Below are 19,746 nucleotides of genomic sequence, written 5' to 3'. Positions count from 1 at the left end.
ATGATATTTTTGATTTTTTTCAGACGGCTTAAGTCATATTTAAAATTTAAAAAATTATTTGCAAAAAGATTTGCCTACCTACCTGAAAGAAATGAATGATTTAAAATCTACTTTAACTGCTTAAGAATAAGGAAAATATGCTTAAACCATATCAATTGCATAAAAAAAAGTTATCTTAACTGCTGAAAAATATATCCTGCTTTGCAAGATTTAAGAGTGACATTCATTTTATAGAAAACTGCATAGAAATACTGACTTTAATAAGTGTCCGAATATTTCTTATTTTATTTCAGGCAATCAAAGTCGTATTTAAGATAAAAAAAATTCAGGTGAAAATCAATGAAATAAAAAAAAATCAATGGCCTGAGAAAAAATCGAGAATTTGAACTGCCTAGAAATAGAAATAAGAAAAATATGGCTGAAAAATGACAACTGTGTAGAAATAATTGAAAAATAATTCTGATTTACAACATTTAAAAGTGACTTTCAAATGTAAAAAGTGCCTCAAATTTGTTGTTAATTTATTCCAGACATTTGATGTCGTATTTAATCTTTAAAAAATTCTGGCTGAAAAAAAAGTTTTATTATTTGGAAGAAAAATAAAATTTAACCTGATTTAAAACTATATTTAACTGCCTAGAAAAAAAGAAAAATAACTAAAAAAAAAGTTATTTTAACTGGATAAAAAACTGCACACGAAAAGAGACTTTACAATAAGTACCTGACTTTTCCACGCTATTAACTCCAGGTAATTGATGTCAAAATTAAAATAAAAATATCTGATTGAAAAAAAATAAGAAATAGAAAATTTTACCTGATTAGAAAGAAACTTTAACTATATAAAACATCTGATTAAGAAATATCAACGGCATGAAAGAATAGAACAAGAAATCTAATTTGCAGTATTTAAAAGTGACTTGAGTGTTCAAAAAAGTAACTTTAATATAAATGGCTGATATTTTTGTAATTTTTTTGGGCAGTTAAGGTCGTATTTAAAATAAAAAAATCGTATTAAAAAAAGATTCAACTGTCTAGAAGATAATAAAAAAATGTTAAAAAATATTACCTACATAAAAAAAAAAATATCTCAATTGGTTGAACGAATAAAAAAATACTATTCTAGCAAAGAAAGCTCAATTACCTTAAAGAAATGTAAAATGTGACTTGATTTAAAAATGACTTTAGCTGCCTAGAAATAAGAAAAAATTATTGAAAGATATCAACAACATGAAAAAAATTATGCCAATTGCTTGAATTACTTAAAAATTCATTCTGATTTGCGGAATTTAAAAGTGATTTTAACTGGATAAAACTGCATAGGAAAGGCGACTTTAACACAAGTGTCTGACTTTTTCTCTATGTAATTGATATATATATATATATATATATATATATATATATATATATATATATATAATATATAGTGCTTTCATTTCAAAACGATCCAATCCAACTCTCAATAGCTTTCCTAAAAAAAAAAAAAAAAACACGTCAAATTAGATATACAGGGGGCCGTTTAATTATGCATTTACTGAAGTTCTGTCAATCACCTCCTCACCTCCAGCTAACCTCACTTTAATATGTCAAATGGAAACCCCTATCGTGTGATACATCTAATTTGACGTGTGTTTTTTTTTTTTTGTTTTTTTAAGAAAGTTATTTAGGGTGGATCGTTTTTTGAAATGAAAGCACTGTATATATATACATATATATATATATATATATATGTATATATATATATATATATATATATATATATATATATATACATATATATATATATATATATATATATACAGGGTGTTTCAGAGTTGTGGTGCCAAAACCTTAGGGGAGATTCTGCTCAGCAAAATAAGAAAAAAAGTTTATATGAACATGGGTCCAGAACCGACTTTAACTAAGAGCACCTTTTTTATGTAAAAAGCTTAGGAACATCATAATCCAATGCCCAAACGGGCAGAAATTAAAGTCTTAAAGAAATGGGCCTAAATTTACTAAATACCCCCCTGATTCTGAAGCCCCTGGTAAATATTTTTTCTATTTAATAGGTTTAAAAGAATAAACGTACTAATAATAATTTACCTCCCAAAATTGGTTACGGTAGCTAAAGTAGTTCCGGAGCTATTAAAAAAAACTAGTTTTTAAAGGTTATTTTCAAAGAGCTCTAGCTCCCTGAGGAAGCTTTTCCGGACCCATGTTTATATGAACTTTTGTTTTTCTTTTGACGTTTTCTATCTGCCCTAGAAGTTTGTAACATGATCAACGGAACACCCTGTATATATATATTTATATATATGGCCTGGAAAAAAATCAACTGTTTGGAACGAATAGAAAATTTGGCCTAAATAGAAAAAAACTTTAGCCGCCTAGAACATCTGATTAACTGCATGCAAAAAAAGTAATCTCAATTGCTTGAAAAATTAGAAAAAACATAGATTTGCAGTATTTAAAAGTGAATTTAACTGTATAAAAAAATTACTTTAAGTACCTGGTAATTTTGTTTTTTTTTCAGGCAATTGAAGTTGTCTTTAAAAAAACTTCTTGGAAAAAACATTTAACTGCCTGGAAATAATGGAAAATTTAATCTGATTTGAAACTGAATTAAATTGCCTACGAATAAGAAAAATATGGTTAAAAAATAATAACTACATGAAAAAAATTACCTTAACTGGTTGAAAGAATAAAAAAAAACTTGCTGATTTGCAATATTTGAAACTGATTTTAAGTTGCCAGAATTAAAAAAAATATATTCCTGGCAATTGAAGTGTTTTTTAAAGTTTAATAAAAAATGGATAAAAAACAATTCAAATGCCAGGAGAACATGTAAAATTTGGCCTAATTTAAAACTGACTTTAGCTGTCTACAAGTAGGAAAAATTATGGTTAAAATATGTCAACCACATGAAAAAAGAATATCTCAACTGCTTGAAAGAATTAAAAAATCATTCTGATTTGCAGGATATAAATTAGTGACTTTAGTTATATACAAAACTTCATAAAAGAAGTGACTTTAATACGAATGCCTGATTTTGCTTGGTCGTCGAACAGTTGGTCGCCGACCATGGCGACGATCGCAGGTTTAGGCGAGAGCGACGGTGTTTTTAATTGCTTGGTGTGCAAATTGGGTTTTGATGATGTAAAATCAGTGATCGAGTGTTCCGTATGTAAAAAGTTTTATCACGGAAAATGTGAAAATATTGATTTGCGGGGTTTCCATATGAGAAAGGGTTCGTGGAAATGTAAGGCATGTTCTGAAGCTCTAGGTCAAGAGGTCAACAAGCCCGAAAGATCGAGGAAGAGAAGCCGTGTTGAAGATGTGTACGTGGATCAAAATATTATTGATACGATAAATTCGATACTGGAACTCTTAGGCAATAAAACGAATGAATTAAACCGAAAAGTTGATCAACTAATTGCTGAGAATAAAAGCCTGCGAGAAGAAATATCTAGCTTAAAAGAGAGCAAGCTCGAAAATGGTTATATTTTGCAAACTCAACTACCCCAACCTATTGCACAAACAAATAAGGTATTAGTAGTAAATCAAAAAGGTACTCAAAAAGACGCGAAACAAATAAAGAATGATTTGAAAACTAAAGTGGATCCCAGTAACATCGGAATTGGGGTAACTATGGGACGAGTAACAAATAGGGCGATTTGATTTTAAATTGTGGCAACGACAAAGAGATCACTAATGTACAGTCACAAATTCAGTCTAAACTTGGTGAAAATTATACTGTTGACAGGCCTAAAATGTTACAACATCGAATTAAGGTAATCGGACTTAATGAGAAGGAGCATGAGATAAGTGATAGTGATATTATAAATAAGGTAATCAAACAAAATGATCTAAATAGTAAGTGTAGTAATTTTAGCTTAAAAATATTGCATAGAACCAACGTTTTAAACCATAGATTCAATTTAGTATTCGAAGCTGATGATGTAACATATAATTTGTTTATAAATAAGGGAAAAATTAATATAGGGTGGAATCGTTGTCCTGTTTACAAGGAATATGGGGTAATTAGATGCTATAATTGTTGTCAATTCAGCCATTTCAGCAAAGAATGTAAACAAAAAAAAGTATGTTCCAAGTGTAGTGAAGAACACGATATTAAGGAATGCCAAAATAATTTTAATAAATGTGTAAATTTTATCTTATCAAATAAAAAGTATGGAATGTCTCTAAATGTCGATCACGTCACTTGGGATATAAATCAGTGTGAAACACTGAAGAGGATGGAAAACATGCAAAAAAATAAGTTTTTTAAATAGCAGTTAGATACCGAAATGGCAAAAAATTCAAGTATTGTATATTTTAATTGTCAGGGTTTTTTAAATAACAAGGATAATATAATTGTATTTATAAATAATTGGCAACCAAAGCTCTTATTCTTATCTGAAACTCATGTTTGTGAGGAAATTGAGCACTGTGAGTTAAATATCAATGGATATAGAATTGAACAGTGTATCACAAATAATAGAAGAACTGGAGGAGTAATGGTTTTAATAAGAAGTGATAATAAATATTCCTTAAGAACTGTAGAGTGCGTGCAAAATTATGTATGGTGTTTGTCTATTGAATTTTCCTTACGTAGAGTTAAATATCTGGGTACTGTTATGTATCATTCTCCTCAAAAAGAAAATGCAAAATTTTTGGATTATTTCGGTAGGTTACTGTGTTTGAGGGTATCAACATAATAATGGGAGATTTTAATTTTGATTTACTGAAGCCTTCATTTTATGGTGAAAAAATTATATCCCAAATCTATGCAAATGGTTTTAATCAAATTGTTGATACTCCCACGCGCATTACTGATAGTAGCAGAACCCTAATTGATTATATTGTCACGAATGATAAACATATATCTTATAAGGTACACTTAACTAAAGACAACTGTATATTGTCTATTTATCCCGAACAAAAATTTAATGAAAATTGTGATATAGTCATTTACCATAGATCTATGAAAGAATATAGTACAGATAGGTTACGAAATTATGTTTTTGGGACTGAATGGACGAATGACAGAGGGGATGTAAATGTGTTAGCAAATATTTTTGTAAACGACATTACTAATATTTTAAATCAAAACCTAAACGAAAGTCTGTTATAAAACAGAAATATTTGCATAAGGGGTGGATAACTGAAAATATTAGGGAAAAGATGGATCAAAGGGACAAACTGTATGTTAGAGCTGTCAGGGAGAATAATGGCATCATCTGGAGGGAATACAAGAAACTACGAAACTCTGTGGTTGGTCTAATTAAGGGAGAAAAGGATAAGTTTTATAGAGAAATTATTGATGGATTAATTTGAATTTAACAAATATTTCATAAATAGCTTTGAGGAAATTGTAAATACCATTCCAGGGAATTCTTTTTTTGCAGATGAGATGGATGCCACTGTTGACCAGTATAATAAGTTTTCATTTTTCAAAGAAATATCTTTAATTGATTTAAAGAAAATTTTAAAGAATTTAAAAAATGTGGGGGGTGGTGAGAATGGGATCTCAAAACGGGTGTTGTGCGATGTTTGTTATGTTGTTGGAAATCGTTTGTTGAATATTGTAAATGCATCACTTTCAAGTGGGATTTTTCCTGAGGCCTGGAAGGAGTCGATTATGATTCCTGTGCCAAAGGTTCAAAATACTTTTTATCATAATGAGTTTAGACCCATAAATACAGTAGAAATATATAAAAAGGTGTTGGAACTTGTTGCAAAAGAACAATTACTGAATTACTGCAATAATAACAATATTTTGGTTATAAATCAGTCTGGTTTCCGTGAAAGTCACTCTTGTGAATCTGTAATTATTAATATCTGTCATAGTTTTCTAAAGGAAACTGACAAGGGTAATTATGTATTGGCAGTATTTTTAGATTTCCGAAGGGCATTTGCAACAGTTGATAGAAAGATCTTATTGAAAAAACTTAAATTTCTTGGTATTGAGCAGACCGTATTAAATTGGTTTGAATCATATTTATCCAGTAGGCGACAAAAAGTAAAATTTAAAAACTGTGTTTCAGAGTCATTAAATGTTGAGTTTGGAGTTCCGCAGAGTACTGTTTTGGGTCCTCTATTATTTCTACTTTACATAAATGATATAGTCAAATCTGTTAATCGTTGCAAAATCGAATTATTTGCTGATGATACAATGATTTATTTGGCAGGGAATGATATAAATCATATGCAAGAGAGTGTGAATAATGATCTAAAAGGCATGTTTGAGTGGCTTTGCAATAATAATCTTAGTATTAATACATTGAAATCAAAATTTTGTTTATTTGGAAAAAAAATAAGTTGTCGAATATTGATTTGGAAAACTTAAATATTAAATATCAATGACACAAGAATAAGTCACGAAAACCAAATTAAATATTTAGGAGTTATATTTGATTCAAATCTAAGTTTTTACGTACATGCTGACTATATCACAAGAAAATTTGCAAAAAAAGTTGGTTTTATTGCCAGAGTAGGATCTAAATTGTCATTGGGTACAAAGTTGTTATTGTATAATAGCATTGCATCTCGAATTTTGCGCAACACTTTTGTATAATCCACCAAATTTTAAAATAGAAAAACTGCAACTTGTCCAAAATAGAGCTATGAGAACCATTTTGAACTGTAATAGATACACACCTATCTCAACAATGCTTAACGTATGCAATATGTTATCTGTAAAACAAGGAATTATGTTCAATGTATATGTTTTATTATTTAAAATTAAAAATAACATGTTACCACAGTGTATTTGTAATAAGATTAAATTTTTCAGTGATGTACATAGCTATAACACAAGAAATTGTAATGATTTTATTGTAACCGATAGATGTGCATCTAGTCAAATGTTGAATTCTGTTTTATATAAGGGCTTGTATAAATATAATAAGTTGCCAATTACTATAAAAAATTGTGATGGTTTAACTGCATTTAAAAAACTTCTGAAAGAGCATGTTTAAATTTAAATTATTATTTGTGTATTTTATTTATTATGTATAATTTTTTCTTATTCCATTTTTTTTAAATTTTATCTGTTTAAACAATACGTTAGTAGGAGTGCATTTGTGGTCTTATATGTGGCTTTTAACAACTTTTGGATGGGCCGCTGTGAGGAAAGGCCTAGATCGGGGCGGAGACGGTGTTTGCGGCCCGGAATAAAGCGGCATCCATGGATTACCGGGATGCTGTGGTTCCTGGAAAAACCGGGGCACCGCGGGTTCTCGCCGGGTTGACCCCGTTGAACCCAATTCAACTAGGCCGCAACTTGACCCAGATACAGGTGTCGTCATTGCCGCTATGCGATTTTATATTTCTATAGTTTACAATAACTTGTTTTGTCAAATCATCGGTTGCAGTGACCCATGTATGTATTAATTCGATATTTGTTATTAATGCTTACGAAAGTAGGTTATAATGTACTAGGTTTACAAAAATATTATAATTTCATTGAACTTTGTAAAAATGTATTGTATTTTATATGTAGCTTTTTTTATGCTAAATAAAGATTATTATTATTATTATTATTATTATTATTATTATTATTATTATTATTATTATTATTTTCTTCAGGCAATGTATTTTAGGTAAGTGAAGTCATATTTTAAATAAAAATATTGTAGCTGAAAAAAAATTCAACTGTCTGCAATGAAAATTTTACCTAATTGGAAAGTGACTTTAACTGCTTAGAATATCTGATGCCTATCACTGAACCTTCTATCTACATTCCTTAATGATACAAATATTTGATACAGGCTCAATACTAACAATCACATCAATAACTAACAATCACAAGTTTTTCCCACCTGTTGTACGTTTATGATTTGAAACTTTACGGAAAGAGTCAAAGCGGACTATACTATTTAATTAACATTGTTAAAATATTCAGCAGTGACATATGCATGCCATTTGGACTTGATAAGTGCACTATCCTAAACATTAAGAAAGATGTAGTGAAGAACCAAATAAGAAAATAAATCAAATATAAATCAGAATCAGAAAATAAAAATCAGAAACCAGAAGATATTTATAAATATTTGGAAATGCCGCAAAATCAAGGTATTGACCACAAGTAATTCTTAGAATTTAGTTTATTTAAGACATTTTTTTTCCGTGAAAATACAAGAGAAGTCAATATCAAACTCTTTTTCAAAAATCAAGTCGCTACCCTGAATACTTGGGCAGTACCCACCCTGACCTACATTTTCGGGATATTAAAACGGTCCAATACTGATCGAAATGACCTAGAAAGAGCGACACGCCGTATGCTGATCAAGTTTCGATATCTCCACATGGATGAAAGAAGAAAGAAAGAAAGAAAATGTGCTATATTACGTAAGAATAATCTCATCCTACAAGCTAAAAAAACAAAACAAAAATACAATTTCAAAAATTGGCAAAACAATGAACAAAATTAAACACAAGAAGACAAAACTTTTTGAACATGAATTAAAGATAACTAAATAAAACAATCAATTACTAAATAAAGGTAAACTTGTTGACAAAAGTAGAGAAGACAAAGAAAAAAAAACTTTCCAACAAGGGAAGACGTAGGAATAGGTAGGGGAATATCATTTACACGACGAGTCAAATGGCCAGTGTCAGAGGGAAGGTTGGGAATTTTGTGAATAAGAGCAGCTGTTTCTAAGATAAAGAGTGAAAAAAGAGTAAGGATTTTTTCAGAAATGAAGAGGGGTTTTCGAGAATCTCTTAACTTAGCAGAACACAGGTATCTAACTGCTTTTTTTGAATAACAAAGACAATGTTAAGTAGTCCCTTATTGGTTAAACCCCAAAAAGGCAAGCCATACCGAATATGAGATTCAATAAGTGAAAAGTATACTGAACGTGCAACCACCCCTCCCAGCTCTTGTTTTGCCATTCTTACTGCAAAACATCCAGAAGATAATTTCCCAGCTAAATGTAAAATATGATCTTCAAACCGAAGGTGACCATCAATGGTAATTCGTAGAAACTTGTAGCGCTGTTTATTCTGCAATAGGGAATTTTCGTCAAACATAAGAGCCTGAACATTGCACTTAAACCCCATAATAGACGTCTTTCTTACATTAAACACGAGCCTGTTGGAAGTACACCATCCTGATAAAATCTGAAGGTCTTCAAGGAAGTCTTAATATAATCAGAATTTTTATGGCTCCATAGTATGGTGGTATGCATTAAAAAAAAGACGTTATCTATCTCGTAAAAATAGTCGAGGCATATTGAACATCTACAACTTATGCACAACCCAAGAGCAAAGTCTGAGGCCACTCCTCGTGTCCAATGATACAATAATGAGATTGGCAGCCCAGGAAGACCGAAGATTATACATCTTTAAATTTGTAATCAAGAGATATCGGATTTAACATAAACTTAGCACAGCAACCCAAATTACCCTCCAATGCATAACGACAAAATCTGAAACATAGGCTTATTTATTCACACAAGAAAAACGAATAGCAAATATAACACTAATTGTCAAATTTGCTGATAGAGGACATTCTAGATAGATACATCTTCTTACTAGAGACATTTACCAACCTTAATGAAATGAAAACAACTTATGTGTTTTCATGGGATCTGCAAATTTTGTTGAAAACGTTTAGATAAGGAGCTAATCATACGGCTCCTCAAAGAGTTAGAAAATACAAATATCATCATAATTAGTTCTCCATTATTTAAAACTTGAGCAATACTTAACCTATTCATCGTTGAGTAGTACCGGGATTTAGAGATCAAATTATCTTAACGATACATCATATTGATAAACTCGGTATGTCAACTTGATTAATTGACTTTTGTAATCTCAACAAAACTGATATACATTTTTAAAGAGTTCAACAACAGATCAATCTATGTTAATAGCCGAGCTAGTGAAAGAGCCGATGAGGGTGAGTCCCTTCTTACAACTTTAACTACAGACCACAATATATGAAGCTTGTATGGCAAAAATCGGAATCGTATGTCGGTCATTGCTTGGCAAAATTGACAGGAAGCTGACACACAGTTGTTGACATTGACTGATAGAACATCATTTGTCATTGTCATACCATTTGAGTTTGTCTTTCATTTCAATGAATGCTGGAAGCGTGGGTTGAGTTTGTTATTTGTTTTAAGGATGTTATTCTAGTTAGTTATGTTATTCTATTCATGACTTTTTTTCTAAAAAGTTCTCTTTAAATATTGGGAGTAATGTTTTAATTGATTTGCAGTAAGCAATTCCAGGTTTCTGGTGAGAAAATCTGAGTTTATTTATTACTATTATGTTTTTGTACTGTTAATCTCCAGTCTTTAATAAAATCAAATTCAGTTGATTTGAAGGAAGATGTTTCACCTTTCAAATATTTTATTTTTAACTTGATTGTTATAAATACATTACAAAATATCTGGCCTCTCATTTCCTTTCGACAATTAAAAAATTGATTAAGATTTTTACGTAAGTATCCTTCATGTAAGAAGGGTTCAGATACATAGTAATAAAAGATTTTTCAATTTCCTTCAGTCCCCATTACAAGAAAAACATAGACAGATAATTATATGTAATGTAAATTTTATTTAGACTTTGGTACCATACACGGTAATGCAAAACTGAAACATGCTTGCACGAGAGCAAATGTGAAATAAAACTATTGAAATACACGGTTCAGATTTACTTGTCAGTGCACTGTCAGTTTTAACAGTGGATGGTGTGATCAATTTGAATAAGAGCGTCATTCAGCGAAATGATTTATACATGATAGCTACTGTTGTTGCAATAGTGATAAAGAGGAAAAGTCAGCGAAAAAGAACAAAATGCGTCAAAGACTGGATGAAAAAACGAGAGCAATATTCTCACACCAATTGATGCGTTGCGTTTAGAAGTCGATGACTACCGAAACTATTTGCGCATGGATGAAAACACATATATTGAATTAGTACAGAGAAAGAAAGACGAGAATAGAAAACCAAGACACGATTATGAGAAAGGCGATTACTTCCCACGAAAGGTTGTCAGCAACATTAAGGTTTCTAGCTACCGGACGGAGTTTGGAAGATTCAAAATTTTCTACAATGATATCACCTCAGTGTTTAGGTAAAATTATCCCTGATGTATGCAAGGCGATATGTCAAATTCTTAGCAAGCATTATCTTGAGGTAAGATACATTTTATTATTATTAAATGTACATGTATTGAAAGTTTTATTCTTTTAGTTTCCTACAACTGAAGCAAAGTGAATGAAGGTAGCGGATACGTTTCAACAAAAATGACAGTTTCCGCATTGCTTGGGCTCAGTAGATGGCAAGCATGTCAGGATTGTATGGCCGGTGAAAAGTGGATCATTTTTTTATAATAAGGCATTGTAAATATCAATTGTGAGTTCATACTGGTAAATATTGGTACCAACAAAAACACAGAATTTTATAAAAAGTTAACCGATAAACGTGTAGCCATACCAGATGAATGACAGGTATCTGGTACGGAAACGCGTTTACTCTTTTTTTTATCGGGGATGAAGCTTTTGCTTTACGCCCTAATTTTTTAAAACCTTTTGGTCAAAAAGAATTAAATTACGAAAAAAAAAATTAATTAAAATTTTTTTTTTTTATTACCGACTCTCTCGTGCCAGAAATACTGTAGAATGTACGTTTGGAATAATCGCCTTACGATTTCGTATTTTTCATACTGAAATTAATCTAAAACTCGAAAAAGTGGTATTGGCATGTTGTATCCTCCATAACTTATTGCGATCAAAATCTGATTCATATTTAGGTACGTCAATCTCTTTAGATACAGGTGAATATTCTGAACCAGATGGCTTAAAAATTACCTCGTTGCAACGTAGTCCTGCAATCGTCATGCAACTCAGGAGGCTAAGAGCATTCGAGAATAGTTTTTAAGGTACTTTAATAATGAAGGCAGTGTAGCTTATCAGCATGATCGTATTACGTACCAAGCATAATAGTATATAAGCCTAATAAATAAGCCACTTTTATAATAAATAGTATGTTCTTATGTAACCATGTAAAGGCCGTACATCTAAATGAAATATAAACAGAATATCTTTTTTTGTGTTTTTTTCTTTAAAGACTTACAAATACATTTTGTCTATGTGATCTATAAATAATAACTTATTTATTATTATTAGGAAAATTTGAAAAATATTCTCTGGCTGTTAGTTCGGTCAGATTCGACTGAGTATTCCCTTGATAAGAAAGCTGAGGTGGTTGAGGAATGAAGTAGGCATTTGTGTATAATGTCCCCAACTGCGCCTCAAAAAGGGCTTTATTTATTATGTGAAGCCCTTTGTAAAAAGATTATCTTAATTGTCTGCTAGGTGAACTATATACTTTATAAAATGTTCCGTTTTTTTCGGGCCACAATGTTGTGAAGACTAGAATCTGCACTGTAGAAATTTGAATTTGTCGGTCTTTTATTTGCATGTATAGTTTTGTACTACTGTGTATTGTATTTTTGCAAATAAAAAATATTTATTTTATATTATTAACCTAATGGTAATTTACATGTATGATAAGAAAATAACACAAAAATCTTCACAATATTTTCTAATCTGTTTGAGTTGAAATAGTTCAGTACTAATAAAATACTTTTAAACATTTTTAGATTAATTCTAATTTATATACTATTTATTATAATGAATTATTATATGTTATGTATTTAATTTTAATTTTATTTTATGTTATGTTATACATTTTTTTTCAGGAAAATTAAATAATAAATGTATTAAAGAAAAACATTGTTTTATTTCCATTTTGAAATTGGTGATGTTGTACACTATTGTTAACTGATTATTGGAGTACATGAACTCATTTAGATATGTATGTAAAATAAACCTAAATAATTTTATTTTATTTATTAATTTGGCCACGCCTTTCTACCATTTTGATTGGTCCAATTAGTTACGTCAAACTGTCAAGTTAGTTACAATAGCTTCCGTTGCCAAGCGAGAGGACGCTAGCAGATTGGTCACAAGAATTTCGATCAGTTTGTATGCAACCACCACTTCTCTATATATTTGTGTTCTGTGCTACAGACCATTTGCAAATTCGTAGTTCAAAATTTCTTTCTCTCAATGTTCAGAAGACTAAAGTATGCAGGAAAGTTTTTTTGGTCATCGTTGATGGCAACCTAAAGTTTGATTTTATCACATTATAGAGCTCGCAGAAAGAATTAGAGTGATATGTCGAGTACTAAGACCTGAGATGGGGAAGTCGGTGTGCTATACTATCATAGAGAAACGCGAGTTACCTCTATGTAAAGCCCTTAGCTCAGCATATCATATTGCATGTTTATATATTCTTTGTTCACTTATTGTTTAAGCAGTCAGTTGAATACTTTAGAAGTAGTTTAAGCTCTAATGTAATATTATTTGAAAAAATTATTTTTTTAAAAAGGAAAATCTTCGAGCTAGTGAGTTAATTGGCGCAGTCGGGTCGGATTTCTGGAAATCAATCGAATCGCCGATCGATTTTTTCGTTTAACGAATTAACTGGAAAGAACATTGTTGTGAAGTTGACTTTTTTGTGAAACGCAGAGTGTATTACATATTGTTCGACTAAACATCGGGGGATAGGACGAACATTGCCTGTCTTCGCAAGGATAAGGAATTGGAAGGGACTACATTGCCTAACCAGAGCCTCACCCTTAGAGTTATGCCGAAGATTGGACTTCTACTAATGTAAGTGCTATTGATTGAATTTTTAATGCATTAATATTTAAATATTTGCCTTTTCTTTATGTCTGACGTCGAAGACATAATTGATGTTTTCAACAAATTAAGAATAAAACCCTCAGTTGACTCTGTTTCCCAAATTACGGAAGCATCTAATTTAGAATCAAGTAGTAGTAATTCTAATAATAATTTTAATTCTATAATTACAAATAATTTAGAAATGGCACAATTTAAACCAGAGTACTTAAATTGCATTCCCGTTTTTCACGGAAATCCAAATGATTTAAATCGTTATTTAACAACATGCCAATCACTTATTGATAGTTTTTATGATAGAATAAATGCTGCTAATTTTAAAAATGTATATATTTTAATTTCTTTAATAAGTAAGTTAACAGGGCAAGCTAAGTTAGTAATAAATATCCAAAATGTTAGTACATGGGATGAGTTAAAAGAGACCCTAAGAAGAAATTTTGCGGATCAAAGGGACGAAGTTTGTTTAAACAGGGATTTGGTTATGACGAAACAATTAAATCACGAAAAGCCAAGTCAATATTACGATCGTATTTTACATATTTTGAATTTGTTGTGTTCATATGTAGATTTACATGAAACCACAGATGTTGCAAAAATTTTAACAAGATCTCTTTATAACGACCATGCTTTAAAAACTTTCTTATCAGGTTTAAAAGAACCACTAGGTACAACAATTAGATGCATGAGACCTGAAAATCTTATGCAAGCTCTACAGTTTGTCACTCAAGAGCATATTATTCATTACTTGTAAGAAAATAACGCAAAACATTTGTTAAATATGCTAAAAAATCAAAATAACATAAGGCATAACGTACCTAATCAACATTATCAAAATAACACAAATCAAAATAGACAATACCATAATAATTTTTATTTTCAACTATTTAGAGATCATTTTCGACCAACTTTTCTCTCTCAACCAGTGCCTATTAGGCCAAACCTTAATAGACCACCACAAAAGTTTTTCACAAACTCACAAGTATTTGGCAACACTAAACCACCAACAAATGTACTTAGGCCAAACCAAATAAAACATTTACCACCAGCAACCCCTATGTCTGGAATAGAATCCTCAAAATTTAAACCATTAACAAATACTCCAAATACATCCAATAATTATAATCCTCCAAAATTTGTTTTTGAAGAATTATATAATACGGAAACTGAAAATAATATTAATGATTCAACACATTCTCAATATTATCCACAACAATATTATTACCCTCAAGAACAGAATTGTACAAATGTACCCTATAATTATTGTGACTACGATAATACCAAAAACACTTTTAATGTTCGCTCAATATGGTTCTGAACAAAGTAACGAAGGTATAATTGAGGAACCCTGTGAAAATAAAAATTTTCAGGAAACTTCTCAAACGAATACCAAAATGTGACACATGAACCTCAATTAATTTCTTTTAATTTCTTAAACTCTAGCGAACTTTCTTATATAGAGTTCCCAGAAACCAAAATAAAAATTTTAATTGATTCAGGTTCAACAAAATCGTTTATTGACCCTGACATTGCAGAAAAATTTTATGCTGATAAAATTTTTCATGATCCCTTTTTAGTGTCAACTGTTTTTCAAAAATCTGCACATCAATTTAGTTTCTTTAATTCCCGCTTCAAAAATTTTTAATTTGCCTGAACCGAAAAATTTGAAATTTTATCTTTTTAAGTTTCATAAAATTTTTCATGGTTTAATAGGACTTGATTTCCGAATATTAAAGTCAAATTTACACTCTTGTCCTAGATATATTCTGAATTTTTAAAACTTTTTAGTCTAAAATAATTATTAATTTTAACTTAAAAGTATCAAATTAAATTATTACAAGCAAAACCCGATTTTGAAAAAGGTTATTTAATAACATCTCATGCAAAAATTAAATTAAAATTTCAAGAAACTAAAAATGAATTAAACTGCATAACAGTTGCACCGCGAGTCGAACAAGTTATAGAAATTAAAACGTCTGTAAAAAATTATAATACCTCATCAGAAGTTTCATAACTGCGAGATCCCGGAATGCTTATCAGTTGCAAGAAAAGGCTTTGCTTTAACCACTATATTAAATAACACCAACGAACCCGTAACTTTAGACTTTTCGCATGAGATAGAGGTAGAAAAATTTAACAAAGAAGACCTTGAAAGACCAACAATCTCTTTAAATAATTATGATGAAAGCGTTTATTCACACCAACGCAAATTAATTTTTTCTAAATTTCGAAGTGAAGAATTTAGAAGAAAAAACTAAAATATTAAATTTAATTAAAGAATATAGTGACATATTTTATAATAAAAATGACCCCTTAACATTCACGAATAAAATTAAAAATAGAATTCGGACATCAGATGAAATACCAGTTTATACCAAATCATACCGTTATCCTCAAGTACACAAAGCCGAAGTTGCAAAACAAATCGATAAAATGTTGCAACAAAAAAATATTCGACCAAGTAACTCTCCATGGAGTTCACCAATTTGGGTTGTCCCCAAAAAGTAAGATGCATCGGGCACTCAAAAATGGCGAGTCGTTATCGACTTTAGAGGACTAAATGCTAGAAATTTAAGTGACAAATACCCGTTGCCTGATATAACCGATCTATTGGATAAACTTGGCAAATGTCATTATTTTACCACATTAGACCTGGCAAGTGGATTTCACCAGATCCAGATGCATGAAGATGACATCGAAATAACAGCATTCAATACAAAGCATGGACATTACGGATTTTTGCGTATGCCTTTTGGCTTAAAGAACGCGCCAGCGACGTTCCAGCGTGTAATGGACAATATTTTAAAAGGTATCCAGAATGAAAAATGTCTTGTCTATATACACGACATTATTGTATTTTCCACGTCGTTACAAGAACACTTGAACACTTGAAAGATGTGTATTTCAAAGACTTTGAGAATCTAACTTCAAAATACAATTAGATAAGTCCGAATTTTTACGAAAGGAAGTCGCCTATCTTGGACACGTTGTAACAGCATATGGTGTCAAACCAAACCCGGGCAAAATTCAAGCAATTAAGAAATATCCAATACCGAAGTCGACAAAAGAAATCAAAGGATTTCTGGGATTATTGGGCTATTACAGAAGATTTATTAAGGACTTTGCCCGTATAACAAAACCACTGACTAAATGTTCAAAGAAAGGTGCGAACATCGAACACATCCAAGAATTTGTAGAATGTTTTCATTTATGTAAAATCTTTTGGTAAATGAACCTATCTTACAGTATCCAGATTTTACAAAAACATTTAATCTCACTTCGGATGCTAGTAATGTAGCCCTTGGAGCAGTGCTATCACAAGGACTAATAGGGCATGATTTACCAATAGCGTATGCATCAAGAACTCTCAATGATTCGGAAAGAAATTATTTGACAACAGAGAAGAAGCTTTTGGCCTTAGTATGGGCAACGAAATATTTCCGCCCTTATATCTTTGGAAGGAAAACTAATTTAATCACTGAACATAAGCCCTTACATCAGTGGTTATTTTCGTTAAAAGACCCTAGTTCCAAATTAATGCGATGGCGTATTAAACTTGATGAATATGACTATAATGTAATTTACAAAAAAGGTAAACTTGACACAAACGCGGACGCCCTTTCAAGAATAGAGATACATACTAAAGAAACAAACAGTTTTCATCTTAAAGATTATATCAAACAGTTTAATAGAGAATTACAGGAAGGACAAGGACCTTTACGAGAAGAAGATTTAGATCAAATTTCCACCATGGTTCAACCAGATGATGACGTCACGCAGCAAGTCATTGACCCAGTGACAACTCCAACAGCTGATAAACAACTACCTGATGATGACGACATGACTGTTCATACGAATCAAAGTGAAGACCCTATTGTTGGAATACCAATCCATGATATCCCAGTCAATTATGGTGCGAATCAAATTTTTATTTCAACTGTTTTACATTTACCAGCCAAACCAAAAATTTCATTTTATTTGAGAAAAAACGCAGAATTACTGCTCAAATTTCCGAAAATAATTTTGATAATTATATTTTAAATTTAATAAGAGAATATGTTATAGCTGATAAACAATATCATATTTATTGAAAAACCAGAAGTTTATGAAAGGTTTTTTGAAGTTATCCGAAAAACTTTTAAATGGCCTTCTCTCAAACTTCGACAATGTTTAAAAAAATTAATCGATGTAACCGATAAACGTGATATACCCGAGATAATACAAAATTATCATGAATCTAAGACCAGTCATCGTGGTATCGATGAAACCCTACAGAAAATTAAAGAACGCTATTATTAGCCAAATTTAAAAAAATACATATGAGCAATTTAAGACGCTCACTAAAAAAACTTTACAGCTTTGATTAAAGCATAATTATTCTCTTTCAGCTCTGCGACGATCGTGCTCGCAAATGACAACCGAATTACGATAACGCAGGTAGCAGATAACCCAGGAATTTTACCGTACAGATTAGGAACAGCTCAAGTTACAAAATACACCCACACTTTAATACATTACTACGACCTTAACCACAGATGGATATTTCCATCTGTGCCTTAACCCCATCCTTGACGAAATAAATAAATTAAATAATCAAACGATAAATGTAACAAGTGCTTTAATGCCTCATAAAGGATACTATAATAATACAAGAAATTATTTAAAAATTCTACAATTAATTAAGAGTAGAAAATAAAATAAGAGAATTAATCCCTAATTCTAAACGATTTAAAAGAGGCATAATAAACGTAGCTGGATCTATTTTTAAGGCAATTACAGGCAATTTAGATGCTAGCGATGGCAAGTATTATGATAAACTTATTAAAGAACTGCAACAAAATCAAAATAAATGGGCTTCTAACTTATTAAACCAAAACTCTCTTTCAACAAGCATTATAAAAAAAATTTAATGCTACAATTAATAATATAAGCGATAACGAAAACCTTCTTGCGATAAAAATTCAACATATAAATCAACTTGTAGAAAATGCTATAACACAACATAAATATGAACTTTTCATAAAAGACATCTTAAATCAAATAATAAACTTATATGAAATAATTGATGCAGTGTTGCAAGATGTTGAAAACTCTTTAACTTTTTTTAGGCTTGGATTAATGCATCCCAGCATTGTAAATATGGAAGATCTCTTAACCGAATTAAAAAACCTTAAAAAAATTGTAGGAACTTCAAGTATGCCCTTGCAAGTTATTTTTGAAGAAATATTTAATTTTGAAAAGATCATAAATGTAGATAGCTTTATTCTTAACAATAGAATTATATATTTGCTTCGAATCCCTATAATTAGTCTTAACTTATTTGAATATTATCATCTTTATTCTTTACCGATAAGGCATCAGAGTCTGTTTAGGGTTGTAATACCGCGAAGTAAATATTTAATAAAAAATCAATAGCACTACGTTCATCGAGACGACCCATGCAAAGAAGTTAAACCTGGAACCTTCCTTAGCGATAAAGATGACCTGAAAGATCTCGGAGTCCAGAATTCTTGCGCAGTAGGCTTACTTGGAACCCCAAAAAATATCAACTCCACTTTATGCCCACAAGTTGATATTAGTCTCACAAAATCAATAGTCAATCAACTGGATCAATCATTTGATTGGATCGTTGTACTCCCTCAAGAAGAAATGGTGCAGTTGAGTTGTCACCAACAGAAAAAAGTTCGAAGACTATCTGGAAGTTTTTTGTTAAGCCTACCCAGCAGATGCAACTTCAAAGTCGCTCACCTATCTATCACTAATTTCCAAAAACTAATCGACGTTGACAAACAACCAATAATATTTCCCGATTTCCAGTCTGTTTCTACAGCAGTGCCCGTCCTCAACTTAAGTCTTCATTTACAAGATATCAAGCTGGATGAACTACAAAGTTTTCGAAGCCGGATCGAATCCATTGCTGATTATTCATCGTATCCAGAGTTTTCCAGAACACCAAGCCTATGGACCGTGTTTATATATGTACTTATTGCTATTTTTTGTACATATTTATTATTTATCTACAGAACCAAGATTTATTGCCTAAAGAA

General features: G+C 30.8%; 1 protein-coding gene and 1 long non-coding RNA gene across 3 annotated transcripts in view; one reads left to right on the top strand and one right to left on the bottom strand.

The window, feature by feature from the left end:
- The window catches only part of LOC126737473 (monocarboxylate transporter 2-like), a 670,913-nt gene that overhangs the window by 142,950 nt on the left and 508,217 nt on the right, over positions 1 to 19,746 (bottom strand). The gene's annotated exons all lie outside the window — the stretch shown is intronic.
- Positions 11,019 to 11,980, top strand: LOC126737484 (uncharacterized). Its single transcript, XR_007661032.1, has 3 exons — positions 11,019 to 11,129; positions 11,187 to 11,348; positions 11,764 to 11,980. It is a non-coding gene; the product is annotated as an uncharacterized LOC126737484 (long non-coding RNA).

The sequence above is a fragment of the Anthonomus grandis genome, chromosome 6, assembly GCF_022605725.1.
Source record: "Anthonomus grandis grandis chromosome 6, icAntGran1.3, whole genome shotgun sequence".
Taxonomy (NCBI): Eukaryota; Metazoa; Arthropoda; class Insecta; order Coleoptera; family Curculionidae; genus Anthonomus; species Anthonomus grandis.
This window is presented reverse-complemented; position numbering and strand designations above follow the sequence as displayed.